The sequence below is a fragment of the Monodon monoceros genome, unplaced genomic scaffold (assembly GCF_005190385.1).
Source record: "Monodon monoceros isolate NGI ecotype Baffin Bay Population unplaced genomic scaffold, NGI_Narwhal_1 Super_Scaffold_3, whole genome shotgun sequence".
Classification (NCBI taxonomy): domain Eukaryota; kingdom Metazoa; phylum Chordata; class Mammalia; order Artiodactyla; family Monodontidae; genus Monodon; species Monodon monoceros.
The window spans coordinates 29,397,746-29,416,005 of NW_021703780.1; the positions used below are offsets into that span (position 1 = coordinate 29,397,746).

Below are 18,260 nucleotides of genomic sequence, written 5' to 3' on the forward strand. Positions count from 1 at the left end.
CCCTAGAAAGGCATGTCTCTGGGTCCAAAAGTGAACCGTGAGTTTTGGAGGCAAGTCAGAACCCTTAGTCCATTTGGAAAGCAATGGCACAAAGGAAATTAACCCACAGTAGAAACAGTGAACATAAATGAAAAGGCCATGACCTTTTCTGACCTCTGACCATTGGATATCTCAATCATTTAACTCCTCTCTGTTGCTATAGTTCTGTTCTCTTAGACCAGTGGCCCTCAAACTGGTGTGAGCATCAGAATTACCTGGGATGGGGGGTTGTTAGAACATGGAATCCTGGGCCCTAGCCCCAGAGTTCTTGATGAGTATATCTAGGGAGGGGCTTGAGAATTTCTGTTTCTGACAAGTTCTGGGTACTGCTGATGCCTCACTTTGAGGACCACTGTCCTAGGAAACAAGGGAAAGTTCCATTTAATTCCAAATGTTTGGAAGTCCCTTTGAAAACTCTGGATAAAAAGGTGTTATTTAAACTGAGGGTGAAGTGGAGAAATTAAGTATTGCAATCTCAGGGCTATTCACGTAGCATTTTGTGCTATGATTTACTCTTGATTATTAAGGGCTAATATATGGAGGGATAAACTCTTGGGTGACATTTCAGTAGAAATTCTGTAAATGTATAAATGACACAGAAAATATTAGATTACTCACAAGTATGCACATCTCAGCACTTTGCCTTGATTTCTTTTACTCTTCTATTTTGAGTACGAGCAACAGTGATAAAGAGCCCTCAAAATCTGATGATGAAAGGGAAATCAAAACACCCTTCACAAAGGTTTTCCACTGAGTACAGTTTTGTTGGCAAAATGAAGATTGAGGCCAGGATTTACAGGCACCAAATACTAGTTTCTGATCCTCCGAGCTAGATGTCACAGTTTTGCCCACGACTGACTCAGCATCTAACTATTTTCCCACCAGCAAGAAGACACAGGAATGCCTTTACACATTAGAAGGATGTCATTTGTCAAAACCATGTGACACCGAACTCTGGAGATCAGTCATTTTGACCAGATCCTTAGGCAGGATTTTTCCCAGCACTTTCTTCCTAGCTAGGGATTCTATTAGTTGTATCTATTATACTTTTTTGAATTTTAATTTTAATTAAAAAAAAATTTTTTTGAAGATATTCGCCATGTATTTCTTCTTTAGGTCTTTCTTTTTTTTAAGTAATTAATTTATTTTTATATTTATTTTTGGCTGTGTTGGGTCTTCGTTTCTGTGCGAGGGCTTTCTCTAGTTGCGGCAAGCAGGGGCCACTCTTCATCGCGGTGCGTGGGCCTCTCACTATCGCGGCCTCTCTTGTTGAGGAGCACAGGCTCCAGACGCGCAGCCTCAGTAGTTGTGGCGCACGGGCTTAGTTGCTCCACGGCATGTGGGATCTTCCCGGACCAGGGCTCGAACCCGTGTCCCCTGCATTGGCAGGCAGATTCTCAACCACTGCGCCACCAGGGAAGCCCCTATACTTTTTTTTAAAAACATACATCCTATTTCTGTTTTGACCCAACTAAGAACATTTTTCAAAGAAATGTTACCTCAGTTTGTAAAAAATACAAGTCTAAGAGAATTCTCATCTCAAAGGGCATTTCATTTCACAGTTTCTATTTTAGAAAGATCAATTAAAATTATTTAATTATTGGACTTATGTTACCAAGTTGTGAAAGCAGGTGATCAAAAAATACAGGAAATGACCTTCCAATTACCAAGCTCTTGTAGGAGGGGGATGGGTTGCCAGGGCATGTTCCAGACACTCTGTTGTCAAGTGCAGGGAAATCACAGGGCTTGGAAACCAGCTCCCCCAAAGGAATATACTTGCCACAAGAGCAAAAATCAAAGGCTAGCATCCCCGTGATTTTACTTTTGTAACAGTGTTTAACTTTACCTCAAACGGTGTGAAGAAAGTAATTTAATCTTAGTTCTCTCCCAATAAGAACCAAACAATAAGGAAACATTACAAAACTTTCCAGGATCCGTGATTGGTCAGCCACGTCCAGTTGCTGGCAATGGGGACTACTACTCCAGTTAGAGCATTCATAAGAAGACCCACTTCAATTCTCTCTCAAAAGCAAGCACATTTTTTGCCAACGCAGTGGGGTTTTATTTGGTTGATTGGTTTTGCTCTGCTTTACCTTTGGGGGTAGGGGCATGGATTCATAGAAAATCTCACAAAACCTATGGATCCCCTTTCTAGAAAAGTACACACCTCTTCATACACACAAAATTGTGACTGCAATTTCAGAGAGTCCGTGGTAGTTCTGCAACTCATTCTGTCAACTGTCCTAAGAATCCCCTTGGGGAGGAGCCCTTTCTTTCAAACTGATGACAAAAAAACAGATGATCTAAATTGGATTGCCCTCCTCCTTCCTCACTCTTCCCCCAACCCTCAGGGCTGACAGAACAGATTCCTTTTCTTATTCAAGCTCCTAAGCTTCAACAACCTCTTTATATTGGATTGGCCAAATAGATTGTTCGGGTTTTTCCGTAAGATGTTACCGAGTAAAACCGAGTAAACTTTTTGGTCAACCCTATATTCTTTGCAATGAACCGACCTCCCCTCACCCCCCCACACATTCACCCTTTGTTCATAACTAAGACATAACATAACGTATCAGAACATCTGGAACCACAAAAGATCCTTATGGAAAATTGTGATCTTAGGTCCCCTGTAATAGTGGATCGCACCACCAACACCATGTTGTCTTATGAACATCTATAACATGTGGCATAGAGGTCTCACCCAGCGATTATACATGAAGTGTCACAGATTGGGGGCCAGGAATGTAGAAAGAGCTTTTATTAAAGGGTATCCTCTTTATCCGGATATAAAGTGAAAGGTGGGTGGCAGGCCCATAGCACTGGGGTATGTGAAACTGTGAAGAGACTGCTATTAGAATAAGGGAATTGCCTCCTTTGCTGTCCCTTGAATGGAAGGCTAAAATTGATGCTTGCCATGGAGAACTCATCAAGCAAAACCTTCCAGTCTTCCAAACCTAAACTCTGTACGTTTCAGGAACAATCACATTGAATAAACCTTAGGTCCAAACTGTTGGCTTATGTCCCTTAACTTCTATATTTTCTGCATTTCTGCTTTTAGAGTTCTCTCCATTTGGTGGGTGTCCAGCAGCCGGAAGGACAATGCCGAATTCAATTTAAACAAAGAAAATGACATCTGCTGGGCCTAAGGAGGGCCAAGGCCTTCTGGAGGAGTGACTGCCCCCCATCCTCTAGCCTGGCAGCACCTAGACCTGAGTTTGACTGAAACCTATCACTTAATTTTGTTTAAGGATTTAGTTCAAGACAGTGTCCAGATGGGATATGTGTTTGGTATCTCAAGAGTAGACCAAGAATCTGACATCACTCTATATCTATTGATATAGAGACCCCAATACAGGGTTTATAGAAAATGTTTCCATGATCCAAAAAGAGGCATGAAAATTTTACTATATTAAATTTACTGTGAAGATGACATACTTAAACTTCTATTTTGCAAAAGGCTAAAAGTCTTAGACCCTAAAAAGTATTAAATAATGATTTCTGGAAATTTTCTATTTTTCTTAATATGATTCTTAACTCTAGCAATTGAAATTCTTAAACCGCTATTAATATAACTTTATTAAACATGTCTAACACTAAAAGTATGAATAATATGATAGCTTTCTAACACCTGTGAGGTCAGGGATCATGTCTGACACTCATTTCTACACTCAACTATGCCTAGGACAGCACCTTCTCTATAGGACGTATTCAATACATGTATGTCGATTGGTGTACTGATTTGTATTTTAGTTACGATAAAAGCACTCCTTTGACTCAAGGTGTTTGTAATTGTAGTTTGAGATAATATTTTTCCTAATTTATAGAAACTCAAATGATGTGTCAAGGCAAATAACAACATTTCAATCTATTACTTAAGACTTTTGCCTGAAATACTTACTATGAAATCCAGAAAAGAAATCCTATCATGTTCAGGGAAAATATATGATACTAATAACAGCATGATCGGTGATGTCATGATTTGTCCTCTAACAGTCAGTGAAATGCCGCCTGCCTCCTTGATTTCACAATAAGTAAGTTTTGGAGTGCATGTTGTCCTCTGGATTATTTGCTCCCCTGTGCGAGAATTATCTGGCGGGGTTGATAACGATTGCTTAGTCATCTATTTCCTACCAACGAGCAGATGACTCCCTAGGAGAAAATTAAGTACTTTGGAATGCATTAACTCTCCGGGACTAATACAGTGATCTTGAAGCTTAGCTAGCAGTTTACAGCATAGCTTAGCAGGCGCGGAGGTCTGGAGACTGAAGGGGCTAAAGAAAGCAGTTTAGAATCCACAGGAGATCTGAGAACGGCAGACAAACTACCTGGCGGGTTCTTCTAAATATGGCAGGTGTGTTCCCAGGGAAGGCTTGTCCTCCTCCAAGCAGCTGAGGCCCACAGCCATACACTGTATTTGCAAATAATAAACACTTGAGCTGAATTTGCAGACCCTCAGGGCAGTGTTTATCTCCTTATTATTGCTTGGTAAGGATGAACCTTAGCTGACAAGTTCATGCACTTTAAAAAAACAGTGCAGATGCAGGAGGTGTACTGACCTTTGAAATGATACCTGGTGAGATGAATATACTTGGAGGTCCCTATTTCTTTTTATCTCCCTAGCCTGGGTTTCTATATTATGTATATTAGTATAATGTATATTCATATATATATGTAAAAATACATACATTGGTATACATTTATATGTGTTAACTTGAGTTTTCCAGAAAGCGGAGTCTGAGACAGACTTGAGTGCAGTGCAGACAGTTGACTTGAGACGTGCTCCCAGGCGGCAGAAATAAGGGATCGGAAAGAATACACCGTAATTGAGTTACGTTATCAAGGTAGATGTCCTAGCCCCTATTTCAGAGGACAAGCAATGAGGGGTGGGGGGACCACGTTCAAGTGTGGGCACGTGAGGGGTGGCTGGAGTGCTGGTTAGGTGATGAGCATGGAATTCTCAGTGTAGTTTTGATCATGTTTTAATACAAATGTGAGATCACCTATATGCAGGACATCCTTGTGCAGGTAGCCATCACGGCATGTGTAATAATTAATAGCAACCCTCTTTCTTCTCTTGTCCCCCAACAGGCAGGGGCACAAATTATAACTTCATTTTTACCTGGCAGCCTGAAACAAGGAAGAGTTCACGTATTTACTGACAGAATTGCAGAACTAAATGATGGTACCCTTGGAAACTTGTAATTAAAGCAGGAAATGGGGAAGGAGGGGCCGTTAAAACTTAAATTAGGAAGTCACCTGCTGAAACTTAAGTGTAAGCATTTAGTCAGAGTTTCGTACTCATTAAAAGGCACGTCCTTTCAAGATTTTAATGTGGAAAAAAAAGCAAGTGTCTTAGTCTATTCAGGCTACTGTAACAAACTACCATAGACTGGGTGGCTTATAAACCACCGAAATTTATTTCTCACAGTTCTGAAGGTGGGGAAGACCAAGATCAAGGTGCCAGTATGGTTGAGTTCTACTAAGACCCTCTTCCTGGTATAGTCAGTAATTTCTCTCCCTCTTCCTGGTATAGTCAGTAATTTCTCTATGTCCTCACGTGGTGGAAGGGGTGAGGGGGTCTCTTATAAAAATAACCATCCCATTCATGAGGGCTCCACCCTCATGACCTAATCGACTCCAAAAGGCCCCACCTCCTAAACCATCAACTTTGGGAGGATTCAATATGTGAACTTGGGGAAGGCACAAACATTCAGACCATAGCAGGAAGTAATCCTCCACAGTTGCTTAACTTCCTAAGTAGTATAGTAGAAGTCTAGCTATATGTCTTGCTCTGAAGGAGGGCCCTGGACAGCACTTGGAAATGCAGATGAATCCTGCTCTTGGGGGCCCCCCATCTCTTGATGAAGCAGCCAGGAGCCCGGGATTGTCTCTGTGAGCATCCACACAGGAGTGGACCATGACACCTGGCTTTCATCAGCATAGCATCTTTTGTTTTCAAAACGTTTTTAGAATAAGTGTCTCCATATTTCTCCATTAATGTTGGGTTTGGGTAATTAAAATGAACTTATTAGAGTTTTGTTGTTAGTTTTTAAATCTTATTTCTTGGTATTTTAATTAATGGCTATGGGTGGTTACTGACAAGGGTACAACTTCTATAAACTATTTATTTTCCTGATAAGATGCCTATTACATTCTAGAAACCAATAATGTGAGCTTCTATCGCTTGAGCAATTACTGTGAGTCAGGCACTTTGCTAAGCCCATTTCACTCACCCACTTTTATTCTCACAATAATCCAGTGTGTCAGGGTGGTTTCTATTATTATCATCCCTGTTTTACAAATGACAGAAATCGAGCTTGGAGAGACTGGGTGACATACTTCGGGTCACCTAGCTAGGAAGTGGCAGAGGCAGGATTTGAACCCAGCGAGCCTGGCCCCAAAGCACGTCCTCATAACACTAAATAGTGCTACATCCTTCTTAAAGAGAAAATTGTTACCCACAAGAGACAGCACCATTGACTTTGTTGTCATCATAATCTACACTCTGGGTTCTCTCTTAAGTCTTAGGGAAAAAGTGGCTAATTTGTTGTATAACCTACATTACAAATGGAAAAGGACTCCTGTTGTATGCCAGTTTCCTTCCTCCTCAGCTTCCTTCTCTGGAAGCCCCCAAATACCCCCCATCCTTGTGAGAATTATGCAATAGACCAGCCTAGGATGAGACCTAGCAGATGTGAGAGGGGGGGCATTCACTCTTTGAAGAAAAATAGCTGATAAAAATGCATCTTTTTAGTGAGGGCATATAAATGTAAATGTTGAACAAATGTTATAAATTCTAGCGCTATATTCTAGCATGCACTGTCTATTCACAGCAATTAGCTTTTTTTTTTTTTTTTTGAGCAGTGTTTTACTTTGTTCCTTCACAAAAATAGCCCTGGTCATTAGAGACCCAGTAGGCCATTGAGTAAGGAATGTATATGGATTTTTCTCCTCTGGCAGAGACAGGAACTAGATGAAATCTGAACAGTCTTAGTTCAAGCTTTGTCTTCAGGTGACTTGGAATTTGCAGAAGAAATAACCTTTGGGGAAGGTTATTAACTCATGTAAGAGACTTGAACAATTATTTTGAAAAGCACTTAAGGGAAGGGGAGTGATGTTTACTTCAGATGCCTGTAGACTCCCCTTTGATTTTTATTGCTGTCGTTGCTGGAGGGGAACGTTAGAATGATAATACAGAAGGAGAGAGATCAGCCTAACATCCTGTCTTTGCTGCTTAAAAAGCTGAAATCCAAGTGGGAGAAATGTCACGTTATGTGCACTTGTTCGATGTTCCATGGCTAGCGAAGACAACCCTCTGGGTGAGATGGTTTAAATGAATGATTCTTTGAAGACAGAAAAAATGGAACAAATGAGTAAATTTCCAACTTCTTTTGGCAGCAAAACTTTTCTTCCTACAACACATTAGTTTATAGATCTCCAGGACAAAACAGATTAAAGCTGATAGATCCAACTCAGCATTTAGTTGAGTATACTTCATCGTTTGCAGAATGCATTACACACCTCCGCAGAGCCCTAGGGGTCAAAGAAGCACATATTGAAAAACACTGAACTAGATAAACCTTGAATGTTAGGTGCTTCCCCAAATTTCGCAGTGCCTTGACAGTTTCACGGGGTCATGTGACCAATTTGGGCCAATGGGATATAAGTAGAATGATGAGTGGCAGTTCCAAGCTGAAGAAGGACATCAGGATAGTCTTTACTTCCCTCTTCCCCTGATGTTGCGATGGAGGAGACATGCAGCAACAAGAAGGCAGAGCCTCCATCAGCCTAAGACCCTGAGTGTCAGTGAGGAGGAGAGAGCCCTTCCCATTGTCTGCACTGGCTGTTCAGCGTGAGCAAGAGACATGGATGTTTGCTACCACAGCATAAACTAGCCTATCCGAACAATCTCAGAAATGGAATTCTCTAGTTCCTGTTCTTTTTTTTTTGCCTTTAGCCTTCTTTAATCTCATATCTTTCAGAGGAATACACAGTTCCAGCGTGCTGCATTCCAGCTCAAGGGTGGCAGTGGATTATACTAAACTGACTTCACGGATATGCTATGCAGTAACATTTTTTATGGTCGTAACACTGCAGTCAAAATTATATTTTGGCTGCTGTCCTTTATTTTCTGAGCAATCAATTGGCTTATTAAATAGAAAAGGGTTCCCACACAAAATAATTTCTAAGTGAGTCACGTAGGTTATTAACTCGTGTAAGAGATGTTAATAACAACCAGTTTATGTTGAGCACCTACTGTGTAAGAGGTAATTATAGGGAATAGAGCGTAGAGGTTCAGTATAGAAAATCTGATATCCAATAACTTGCATTCAAAATCCAACTCCACTATTTTCTGATTGTGAGGCTTTTTGCAAGTTACTCCTCTCCTTAAGCCTCGGGACTACAGTGAAGCAAATAAGGCCCACTCTTTCAGGTTGCTATGGCTTGAATTAGTACTCCAATACAAAGTCGAGCCATGGTAAGTACAGACCAAGTAACATAATATTATTGATTGGGTGACTTTAACCAACTCTATCATCAAGACTGAAATTTTCTTTCTGTTTTATAAAAAAAGTCTTATTAGATCACTAATAATTTCTTATGCAAAAGTATAAGAACAGGAAAAATATTTAGTTCTATTAGAATATGTTGCTCGATTGAATGGTAATCAGGAATATTATTTTAAATTGCTCTCTCCCTTCATTTAATCACCTCAATATGAAATGTTTGTCTAAAAGCAACCAGGGATTTATTCTTTCCCCTTCAATCTGTTAACCAGCCATTGTGTATTTAATTAATTTGATTCATGGATTGCATTAAATATTTTCCATCACATCTAATGTAATATTCCTTATCTGTTCATTAACACATGAGTCTAACCATAGCAGAACTAACTAGTTTAACAGAGATTATTTTCTTCCACTTTTAAAAGTAAAGAAAATAGCAATTCAAAACTGGAACAAATCCAGTTGATGTCCAAAGCTCTCTGAAGTAGGAGATAGGTAGGAAACTATTGTATAAAAGAAAGAATAATGGTTGTACTGTGGGAAGATACAAGTTCAAATTCTAGCTTTGTCCTTCAGTTTCATATAATAATGAGCAAATCAGTTCAGATCTTTGAGCTTCAGTTTCTTCACAAGTTAAACATCATACTGTACTCTTAATTCAGAAGACTATGTGTGGGACAGCTGGATTTTCACATGCAAAAGAATAAAGATGGACCCCTATCTCACACCATATACAAAAATAAGCTCAAAATGGAGCAAAGAACTAACTATAAGATCTAGAAAATTCCTAGAAAACATAGGTATAAATCTTCATTACCTTGGAGTAGGCAATGTTTTCTTAGATATGACACTAGAGGCACATACAACAGGATAAACTGGACATCATCAAAATTAAAAACATCTTTGCCTCAAAGGACACCATCAAGAAAGTGAAAAGTGTGCTATGTGTGCTGTGCTATGGTGTGAATATGTGTGTCCATTCCCCCACCCAAATTCATAGGTTAAAAACCTAATGCCCAAGGTGATGATATTAGGAGGTGGGGCTTTGGGGAGGTAATTAGCTTCAGGAGGGCAGAGCCCTTGTGAATGAGATTAGTGCCCTTTATAAAGTGCCTCTTATAAAAGAGGCTCCAGAGAGCTCCCTCACCACCTTCCACCATGTGAGGACACAGGGAGAAGTCAGCCATGTGCCATCCAGAGGACAGCCGTACTGGCACTCTGATCTCAGACTTCAGCCTCCAGAACTGTGAGAGATAAATTTCTGTTGTTTATAAACCACTCAACTTATAGTATTTTGTTCTAGCGACCAAATGGACTAATACAAGATCAGAGAAAATTCTGCAAATCGTACATCTGAATGGGGACTTGTACGTAGAATACATAAGAACTATTCCAACTCAAGAATAAAAAGATGACCCATTTTAAAAGTGAGCAAATTATCTGAATAGACAGTTCTCTGATGAAGACATAAAAATAGCCAATAATTACATAAAAAGATACTCAACATAACTGTCAGAGGAATGTAAATCAAAATAAAAATGAGATACTACTTCACACCCACCTGAATGGTTATCATCAGAATGACAAGTGTTAGGATATGGAGAAATTAGAATCCTCATAATGCTGACAGGAACGTAAAAGGTGCAGTTGCTTTGAGAAACAGTCTGGCAGTTCCTCAAGTGGTTAAGCACAGAGTTACCATATGATCCAGAAAGTCCAGTCTCAGGTATATACCGAAGAGAATTGAAAACATGTTCAAACCAAAATTTTACACAAATGTTTACAGCAGCACTATTCATAAGAGCCAAAAAGTAGAAACCACCCAGATGTCCATCAACAGACGAATGGATAGATAAAATGTAGTATTTCCATACAATGGAATATTATTTGGCAATAAAAAGAAATGAAGTACTGATAAATGCTACAACATGGATGAACCTTGAAAAATTTACACTAAGTGAGATGCCAGACACAAAGGACTACATATTGTATGATACCATTTATACGAAATTTCCAGAAAAGGCAAATCCACAAAGACAGTAGAGTAGTGTTTGCCTAGGACTCTGGGGTATGGGATGATTGAGCAAGTGATAGCTATAGGGCACAGGGTTTCTTTGGGGGAGTGATGAAAATGTTTTAAATGGACTGTGGGATAGTTGTACAACTCTGTGAATATGCTAAAAGCCATGACACTTTACATGGGTGGCCATGTGTTATGCCAATTATAGCTCAGTAAAGACTATTTTTAAAAGGCTATTACGGGGAATTCCTTGGTGGTCCAGTGGTTAGGACTCCACGCTTTCACTGCTGAGTGCCTGGGTTCAATCCCTGGTCAGGGAACTAAGATTCCGCAAGATGTGTGGTGCAGCCAAAAAAAAGGAAAAAGGCTGTTGTGAAAAATAATCAGTATGGTAAGTTTAACTCTTAGAACTCAAGGCCAAACATGCAACTTTTTAAATACTCTGTAAAGCATCATAATTCTTGATTCTGAGGCCCTGTTCTTTTGGGCCAGCTGTAAATTCTCTATGAATAATTAATTCAGAGGCCCTCTATCCTCCCAAGCTTCAGAGTAGAATTAGGGATGATATCTGGTGCTTAGAAAAATGGGCAAGTGCCACTCGTCATCAGTGTTGTTGTCCACTGAAATCCCATAACTTCCTGCGTTTTCTGTGCCTCGCTCAGCATGGCTAGGACTTTGGAGCCTGTGTTTTCTTCTGCCTGGACTCCCTGGGTCTCAGATCTCCATCAGACTCCGGTCTCCAGGGCTCGGCCATCTCACCCCTCGCCGGCCTAGGGACCAAGCTTCACTGTGGTGTCCCCGAAACTCAATTCTACTTGTTCTTAAAGAATTGGCCTTGATGGCTCATAAAACTCACAACCTAGCTAAATTTTAAGGACAGAAATGGCTTAAACTTAAAAATTTTCCAGGAAGTGATGAGAAAGAGTTACATTCCATTTTTCTGGTACAGCAAAGAAAAGAACAAAGAGAATAGTTAAATTGCTAGATTAGAGCATTCTGGAGGTTTATATATACCTTGATATAATGATACCATGAGTTACAGATAATAATAAGTTAATGCTAATAACAATAAAAATAAACATACATTAATTGAGTCTTTGTGTTTGGCATGGTGTAAGCACTTTCCATGCTTTACCTTTCTTCTGTCAAGGAGAACAAATAAGAACGACACTCAGTAAGGAAATATTGATTTTGGGCCTCAGTTCCAAGAAATGTGACAAACTAATTCATAAAATAAGCATCCTGAAATTGTTTACAATACTTTATTGAGGACATTGGCTAAGACACCAGGGATGCTTGCTGTATAGTTGCTTACGCTGGTGAAAATAGGAAAGAGCATTTTGTTTTTCAGTTCATTTACCCATCAAAAGAAATGGAAGCAGAGTTTTCACTTAAGAAAAAGAGCTTGCAAGGCAATGTTTTTCTTTGCAACACTCAACAGAGATCATCCACTGTCTCACGGAGAGAGCCCAGGATAAAGAAGAGAGGGCCTTCCTGGACTGGACAGTGGGGCTTAGAAGCAAAAGCTCTAAAACTGAGTCCCAGTTGCACAGCTGAGTCATGCCTTCCGGGCCTTTTGTTCTCCTCTGCAGCATGAGAAGGCTGGCCTAGACTAGAGAAGCCACAAGACCCTCCACATGCCTCACGTCCTCTGATTGCTCTGCACACACGGTTGTGCAATAAACATCGCAATAGTAGGTGCCTATTAAAGGCAGACTCTGTGGAGTAAATAAGCCCCAGCTATAGGCCTTTCTGAATCTTTTATCATAAAGAGGATGAAGGGCAAAGTAGCTTGGAGCAGTGGGAAGAATCCTGACTCTAGGCTCAAACCTCTCCATCCCAGTTCTGGCTCATGCGTTTATGAGCTCTCTTACTACTTGACCTCTCTTGGCCACAGTTTCCTAGCCTATAAAACAGGGATAATGATAATAGCTGCCTTACCCTAGTGTTTAGGACGATTCACTTTTTGAACTCCGTTGCCTAGCAAGTATCATACAGTTACGAGATTCAACCATGATAAAGACATGTCTGGATCAACTTCCCCGCCCCTGTGCTTCAATTTTCACTGTAGCTCTCGGCACTGTTAGACCTAGGAAATGTCTAGCTGTCATTCTGGGGAAACTCAACTGTGCTTTTCTCCAGTAGCTGTAAGCACCGCCCTCTGCTTTCCCTGTCACAGTTGTCCTGACCCTTCCTTGCAGTTTCAGGCAAACAAGGCTCATATCTGAGCCTCACGTACTTCATATTCTCCTCGGCCAGCTTGCTGTGAACAACTTCAGTTCTTTTCTAACTTAAATTTTCAAGGTTTCTATCTCCCCTTCTTTCTCTTGTGGAAGAGGCCACAGCGAATCCTGGAACCTTCTTCTCCACGAAAATGCTCTTTGTGGGGAGATAAAGACCAAAACCCAACATACAAGACAAAAAACCGTGCCTAGCCTCTGAGTTGCATTTTCAGCATTCTTTTCCCATGTAGTGTTAATTTGTCATCGGTCCAAAAGGAGAAACAAGTCCAAAATAAAAAAGTAAGGCATTATCCTCCATAGGTCAGGGTCTGAAACATAAATGGAGTAACCTTCATAAAAATGTTTCTAGATGAGCCCCCAAACCACAATCCAATTTGAAAGACTCTACATGTTGAGATTTTGCTGAGCTTTTCCTATATCATAATATGTCATTCAAGATGACTTCATGGAAAGCCAGAAACTACTTTTGAGGATATTCATCCACTCATTCATTCATCGGTTTACTCATTTATTCATCACCAAAAATGAACCAAGAGAGTGACAGGCACTGGGCAAAAAAAAAAGAGGGAGAGTCACACCCTGCCCTCAAGAATGTCCTTATTAGGAGTTAGACTGTCTCCCTCCCAAGACCCCTTCTAATATGATGTATCTATTACAATCCTATGACATAGGTACTAACAGTATCTTCATTTTTCGAAAGAGGAAACTGAGGCACAGAAGGGTTGAGTAATTTCCTAAGTCACACAGGGAGGAGGCGGAGAGCCAGGATTCGGCCCAGGCATTTTGGATCCAGGACCTGTGCTACTAACTGTCTTAGCTTCTTCTTCCATAGTCAACTGTCAGTGCTTTCCCTCAAAGGAGTGAGTCACGCAGAGTTTTCAGATATTATGTTGAAGGCTTTCAAATCCCCCCACCTCTGTCTAAACATCAAGTAGACAGTCATCTCTTCCAGTACTTTATAAGCCCAAACATATCTGAGACCTTTTAAATCTCATGAAGCAGTGTTGTGTACTAAGAGGATGATTTCGTGCCTTTTTAGTTCTTACTTGAAAAATCCGTTTTCCCTAAATCTTTTCACACTTCCTATCACTGCCATCATTGGGAGGAATAACATAATCAGAGGACGGAGAATTAAACAGTAACAAAAAGCATTCACATTGTCTAGCTTGTTAGCCCTGTTATCAAGATGCTTCTGTGATTTCACGCTGAAAATATCTACCGAACTCCATCAACATTCCATGGACCCACAGGATCAATCTCCCGACTCAATGTGTGATAGATGGCAAGTGCCGTAAATGCTGCAAAATCTGGATACATTTCCAACAAAACAGCTACCAGCCAGCAATGACTAGCATTTATAAGGCTTGAGAGTGTAGCTGGGGGGGGGGGGGGGGGGCAGGGGAAGCACATTCAACCTTATTCTCCCAGGCAACTAGTTTCTATTAAATATTTTTCCTATCAGTACATTTCAGCTCACTGTCTTTTCAACAGTCATCCATTGCCATAATTGAGAAGATTTTTATCTAGGAAGAAAAGAATGGATTAATATTAGGCAAGCTAATGAAATAAAACATCACTTTGATAGACCAAATATGCGGAAAAAATGAACCATCTCAATGGATATTGAAAAGGCATTCAATACTATTGTTTCCATTATTGATTTAAATAAATTATTTTAAATTAAGAAGAGAATGTAAAATATCTCATTGATAATTTTTATACTCATTACATGCTGAAATGATAATATTTGGGGTACCTTGGGTTAAATAAAATATATTTTTAAAATTAAAAAAAACAGTCATCCATTACCCCCACCAACACATACACACACACACACACACACACACACACACAGATACAACACATCTTACTGGGACTTTCTGAAATATAGGGCATGCATCCTTATTATGAGATTAAATGAATACATTTAAAAGCAGAAAATGATAGAAAATAATAGACCATCACTAACCTCAGTGGATGCTGAAATAACTGCTGCTATCAAAATCCAAGAGTGGCCGAAGAGTCGTGTCACCCCTCAGTGGTGGGCATCAAATCCACGTCTTCTAGAACGCAAAGGAAGTTCTATCATCTGAAGCTGCCCTCAGCCTTTTTTAATGCTGTGATCCACATCTTCTTTCATGCTGGAAAGGCAAAAGTAGAAACTGCAGAGCCCTTGCTTTGTGTCTTTTCCCTTCATACAAATGCCTCTTTCTGTTATCTCTGGTTTTCCTTTGCTGAGCCATTTCCAATCTCCACTGACACCTTCAGAAACTTTTCCCCAAACTGTGTTCCTTTCCTCTTGGGAACAGAGCAGCATTGCATTTCCCAGCCTTCCTTGCAGTTGGGTGTGGCCATGTGACTAAGTCCTGGCCAATGAAATGTGGACAAAATTGATACATCACTTCTAGGCCTATTAAAAACCATCTGTGCACCACTTTGTTCTCTTCCTCCATCAGGGTGTCAGTGAATGGCTCTGAGTCCCTCAGGGATGTTGGAGCCATGGATGGAAGATGTCTGGGTTGCTGAATGACTGTGCAGAGAAGGGTGACCTCCTCCCAGCCCAATGTGCATTGAAATGTAAAGATAGTACATAATATTACTCAGCCATAAAAAGAAACGAAATTGAATTATTTGTAGTGAGGTGGATGGACTTAGAGTCTGTCATACAGAGTGAAGTAAGTCAGAAAGAGAAAAGCAAATACCGTATGCTAACACATATATATGGAATCTAAGACAAAAAAAAAAAAGGTCATGAAGAACCTAGGGGTAAGATGGGAATAAAGGCACAGACCTATTAGAGCATGAACTTGAGGATATGGGGAGGGTAAGCTGTGACAGAGTGAGAGAGTGGCATGGACATATACACGCTACCAAACGTAAAATAGATAGCTAGTGGGAAGCAGCCGCATAGCACAGGGAGATCAGCTCGGTGCTTTGTGACCACCTGGAGGGGTGGGATAGGGAGGGTGGGAGGAAGGGATACGCAAGAGGGAAGAGATATGGGAACATATGTATATGTATAACTGATTCACTTTGTTATAAAGCAGAAACTAACACACCATTGTAAAGCAATTATACTCCAATAAAGATGTTAAAAAAAGACAGTACATAATAAAGTTTTACAGTGTTAAACCACTAAAATTTTGGGATTGTTAGTTCTGCCAAATAACCAACACTTTATGTTTACATAAGAATTGTGTAACATAATTGAAATGCTGTGCTGTCCTTGGAATCAGATTTAAATAAGCTTCAACAACACTTGAAAATTATTTCTGTTACCATGCCATGAAGAAAACTAAACTAAGTTTTCTTAGTTTGGAGTGCAAATACCATAAAATGAAATGAAACAAAATTAATTTAAAGCAGATTAAAATTTAATTTGATTTGATTTTCTGTATTTCATCCATCAACAAATGAGATGGTGAGATATCTCTATATGCTTTTCAAATGTTTATGTTCTTTTCATATGGGTCTTCCAGAACTTGTTTATATGGGTCCCAATGAGCTTGTTTTTGTAATTCCGAGCTCCTACTTCAGAAAGTAGTTTTATATTTAATTCAGTATTTTTGATTGTTGCTAAGCATCCACTTAGTCCAAATTAATAATAACACAAGCACTAGCTTCAAAGGCTGAAAACAGGATGAGTTGGAGTGCGGGCACTAGAATTATTTCCCTGTGATTTGGAAAAACCAGAGGCTTTGCCTTTGAGCCCCCAGAACAATTTTTTTCTTTTTTTTCTTCTTTACTAGGAGATTCTGGTCTAGTAAAGGAGAGTACAAGTGCAAAGTTGTGATTGTTAAGTGGTCAGAGGTTCATTAACTCCTCTCCAGTCCTTATTCTAGAAAAAAAAAAAAAAAAGCTCATTTGCAGAAGGGAAACACCTGGCAGGCGAAGAAGGCTGATAGAGTCGGGACTGGGCTGACCACGGGCATGGAAGGGAAAGAAATGACTGCGTGTACTCATTCCAGTCAGTGGAACCTGCAAGCAAAGCCAAGGATCAGTTACTACAGGAGAGACACTTGTAGGCACACGAGCCCAAAGACGGCTGCTAAACCAAAAGACTGAGCAATGAAGTAAGTTCAAGGTTAACAAAGGTATGTATGATCATGGCACCAGTTCAGGAAAAATCTCAGGCTGGGTGTGTTGAGCCCACCCAAGTCCCAAGTCTGAAACTTTCCCTTACCAGTTAGCTCCATCCTGCGAGCGTGATGGGCCCCCTGGGGTTCAAGAGTGCTGTGATCATAGACATGCTGGTGGTAGAGAACAGGGCAGGGGATTCTCCATACAAGGCAAGTCAAACCTGGCTGAAAAAAAGCCACGGAGCTCAAATGAGCTCTCACCTTCTAACTGATAAACAGTGATCGTGCCAACTGCCGCTAAGGAACGTCTTCATCCTATGCCAGCCGTAAGGACAGCTAGTGCGGCCCCTGAGTATAGGGGATGTACAGCAAGGGCACCAGGCTGGCTCCTCTTTGGTCCCTGGCTGAGGCTAATGCAAGGTGTTGATGGAGTAGAGGCTGGGTGTCTTCAAATGCTCATCTCTCTCCTCTTTCAGCCCCCTTGAGATCATGCTGCCACCATTTCCCCTTTCCCCTCTGACCTCTCTTTTATTTCCCCTTCCTCTTTTCTTCCCACTGCCAGAGAATCTTTTTCTAACTGGGGGTTGGGGTGAACAGAGCCTTTCTATTTCTCAAGTTTTATTTTTCTCCCATTTTATTGATCAGAGCAAATCACAGAGCTGAATATCAGTGTGGTGAGCACGGCAGTCCCCTCTTAGGGAAAGGCCATTATCCTGCCACGAGCTCCTTCTAACTAATCTGCTTAGCCAGGATTGGACCCGTAGCCTAGTGAGAGGACCAACTCCACACTGGCGTGTCAAAGAGCCAGAGGGAGGGGATTTTGGTTTGAAGCTTGAGAGAAATATTGAAGCCAGACACAAATCTCAGGAAGATTTTGGCTTCAGTGAGGAAAGTGTAAACCTTGGCAGAATACTAAGATTAGTAAGGCGTAGTTGATAAAATGTAGTTAATGAATGAGTTTTGTGTTTGGTCAAGTTAACTTAAAAGATAAAGCGTTACTGGTCTGTAATACACAATAGGAACTTTGAACCTTGGTTTTATGGGGTTTGGTGGGAATGACAGGAGAATCTAATAACAAAATTGTTGGGGAAAGTTGTATTTAGTGAATAAGGGGACCCCCAAAGTTACTCAGAGTTTGGCAAATATTATCTGAACGTCAGTGGAAGAGTTTCCGTCTGTATTTGAATCTTCTTCCTTTTGTTTTGTTGTTTGTGGTTTTGCTGTTGCTGTTGCTGTTCCTGTTGTTGTTGTTTCTTCCTTCCTTCCTCCCTCCCTCCTTTCTTCCTTTCTACCCGTCATCCCCCTCTATCTTCTAACTCCCTCCTCCCCTCCTCCCCTCCTCTCCCCTCCTCTCCCCCTCCTCTCCCCCTCC

The 18,260-nt window shown here is 40.6% G+C and overlaps 1 protein-coding gene across 1 annotated transcript in view; it reads left to right on the forward strand.

Moving 5' to 3' along the window:
- Positions 1-18,260, forward strand: part of LOC114907547 (24-hydroxycholesterol 7-alpha-hydroxylase) — a 98,047-nt gene that overhangs the window by 43,503 nt on the left and 36,284 nt on the right. The window lies entirely within an intron of this gene.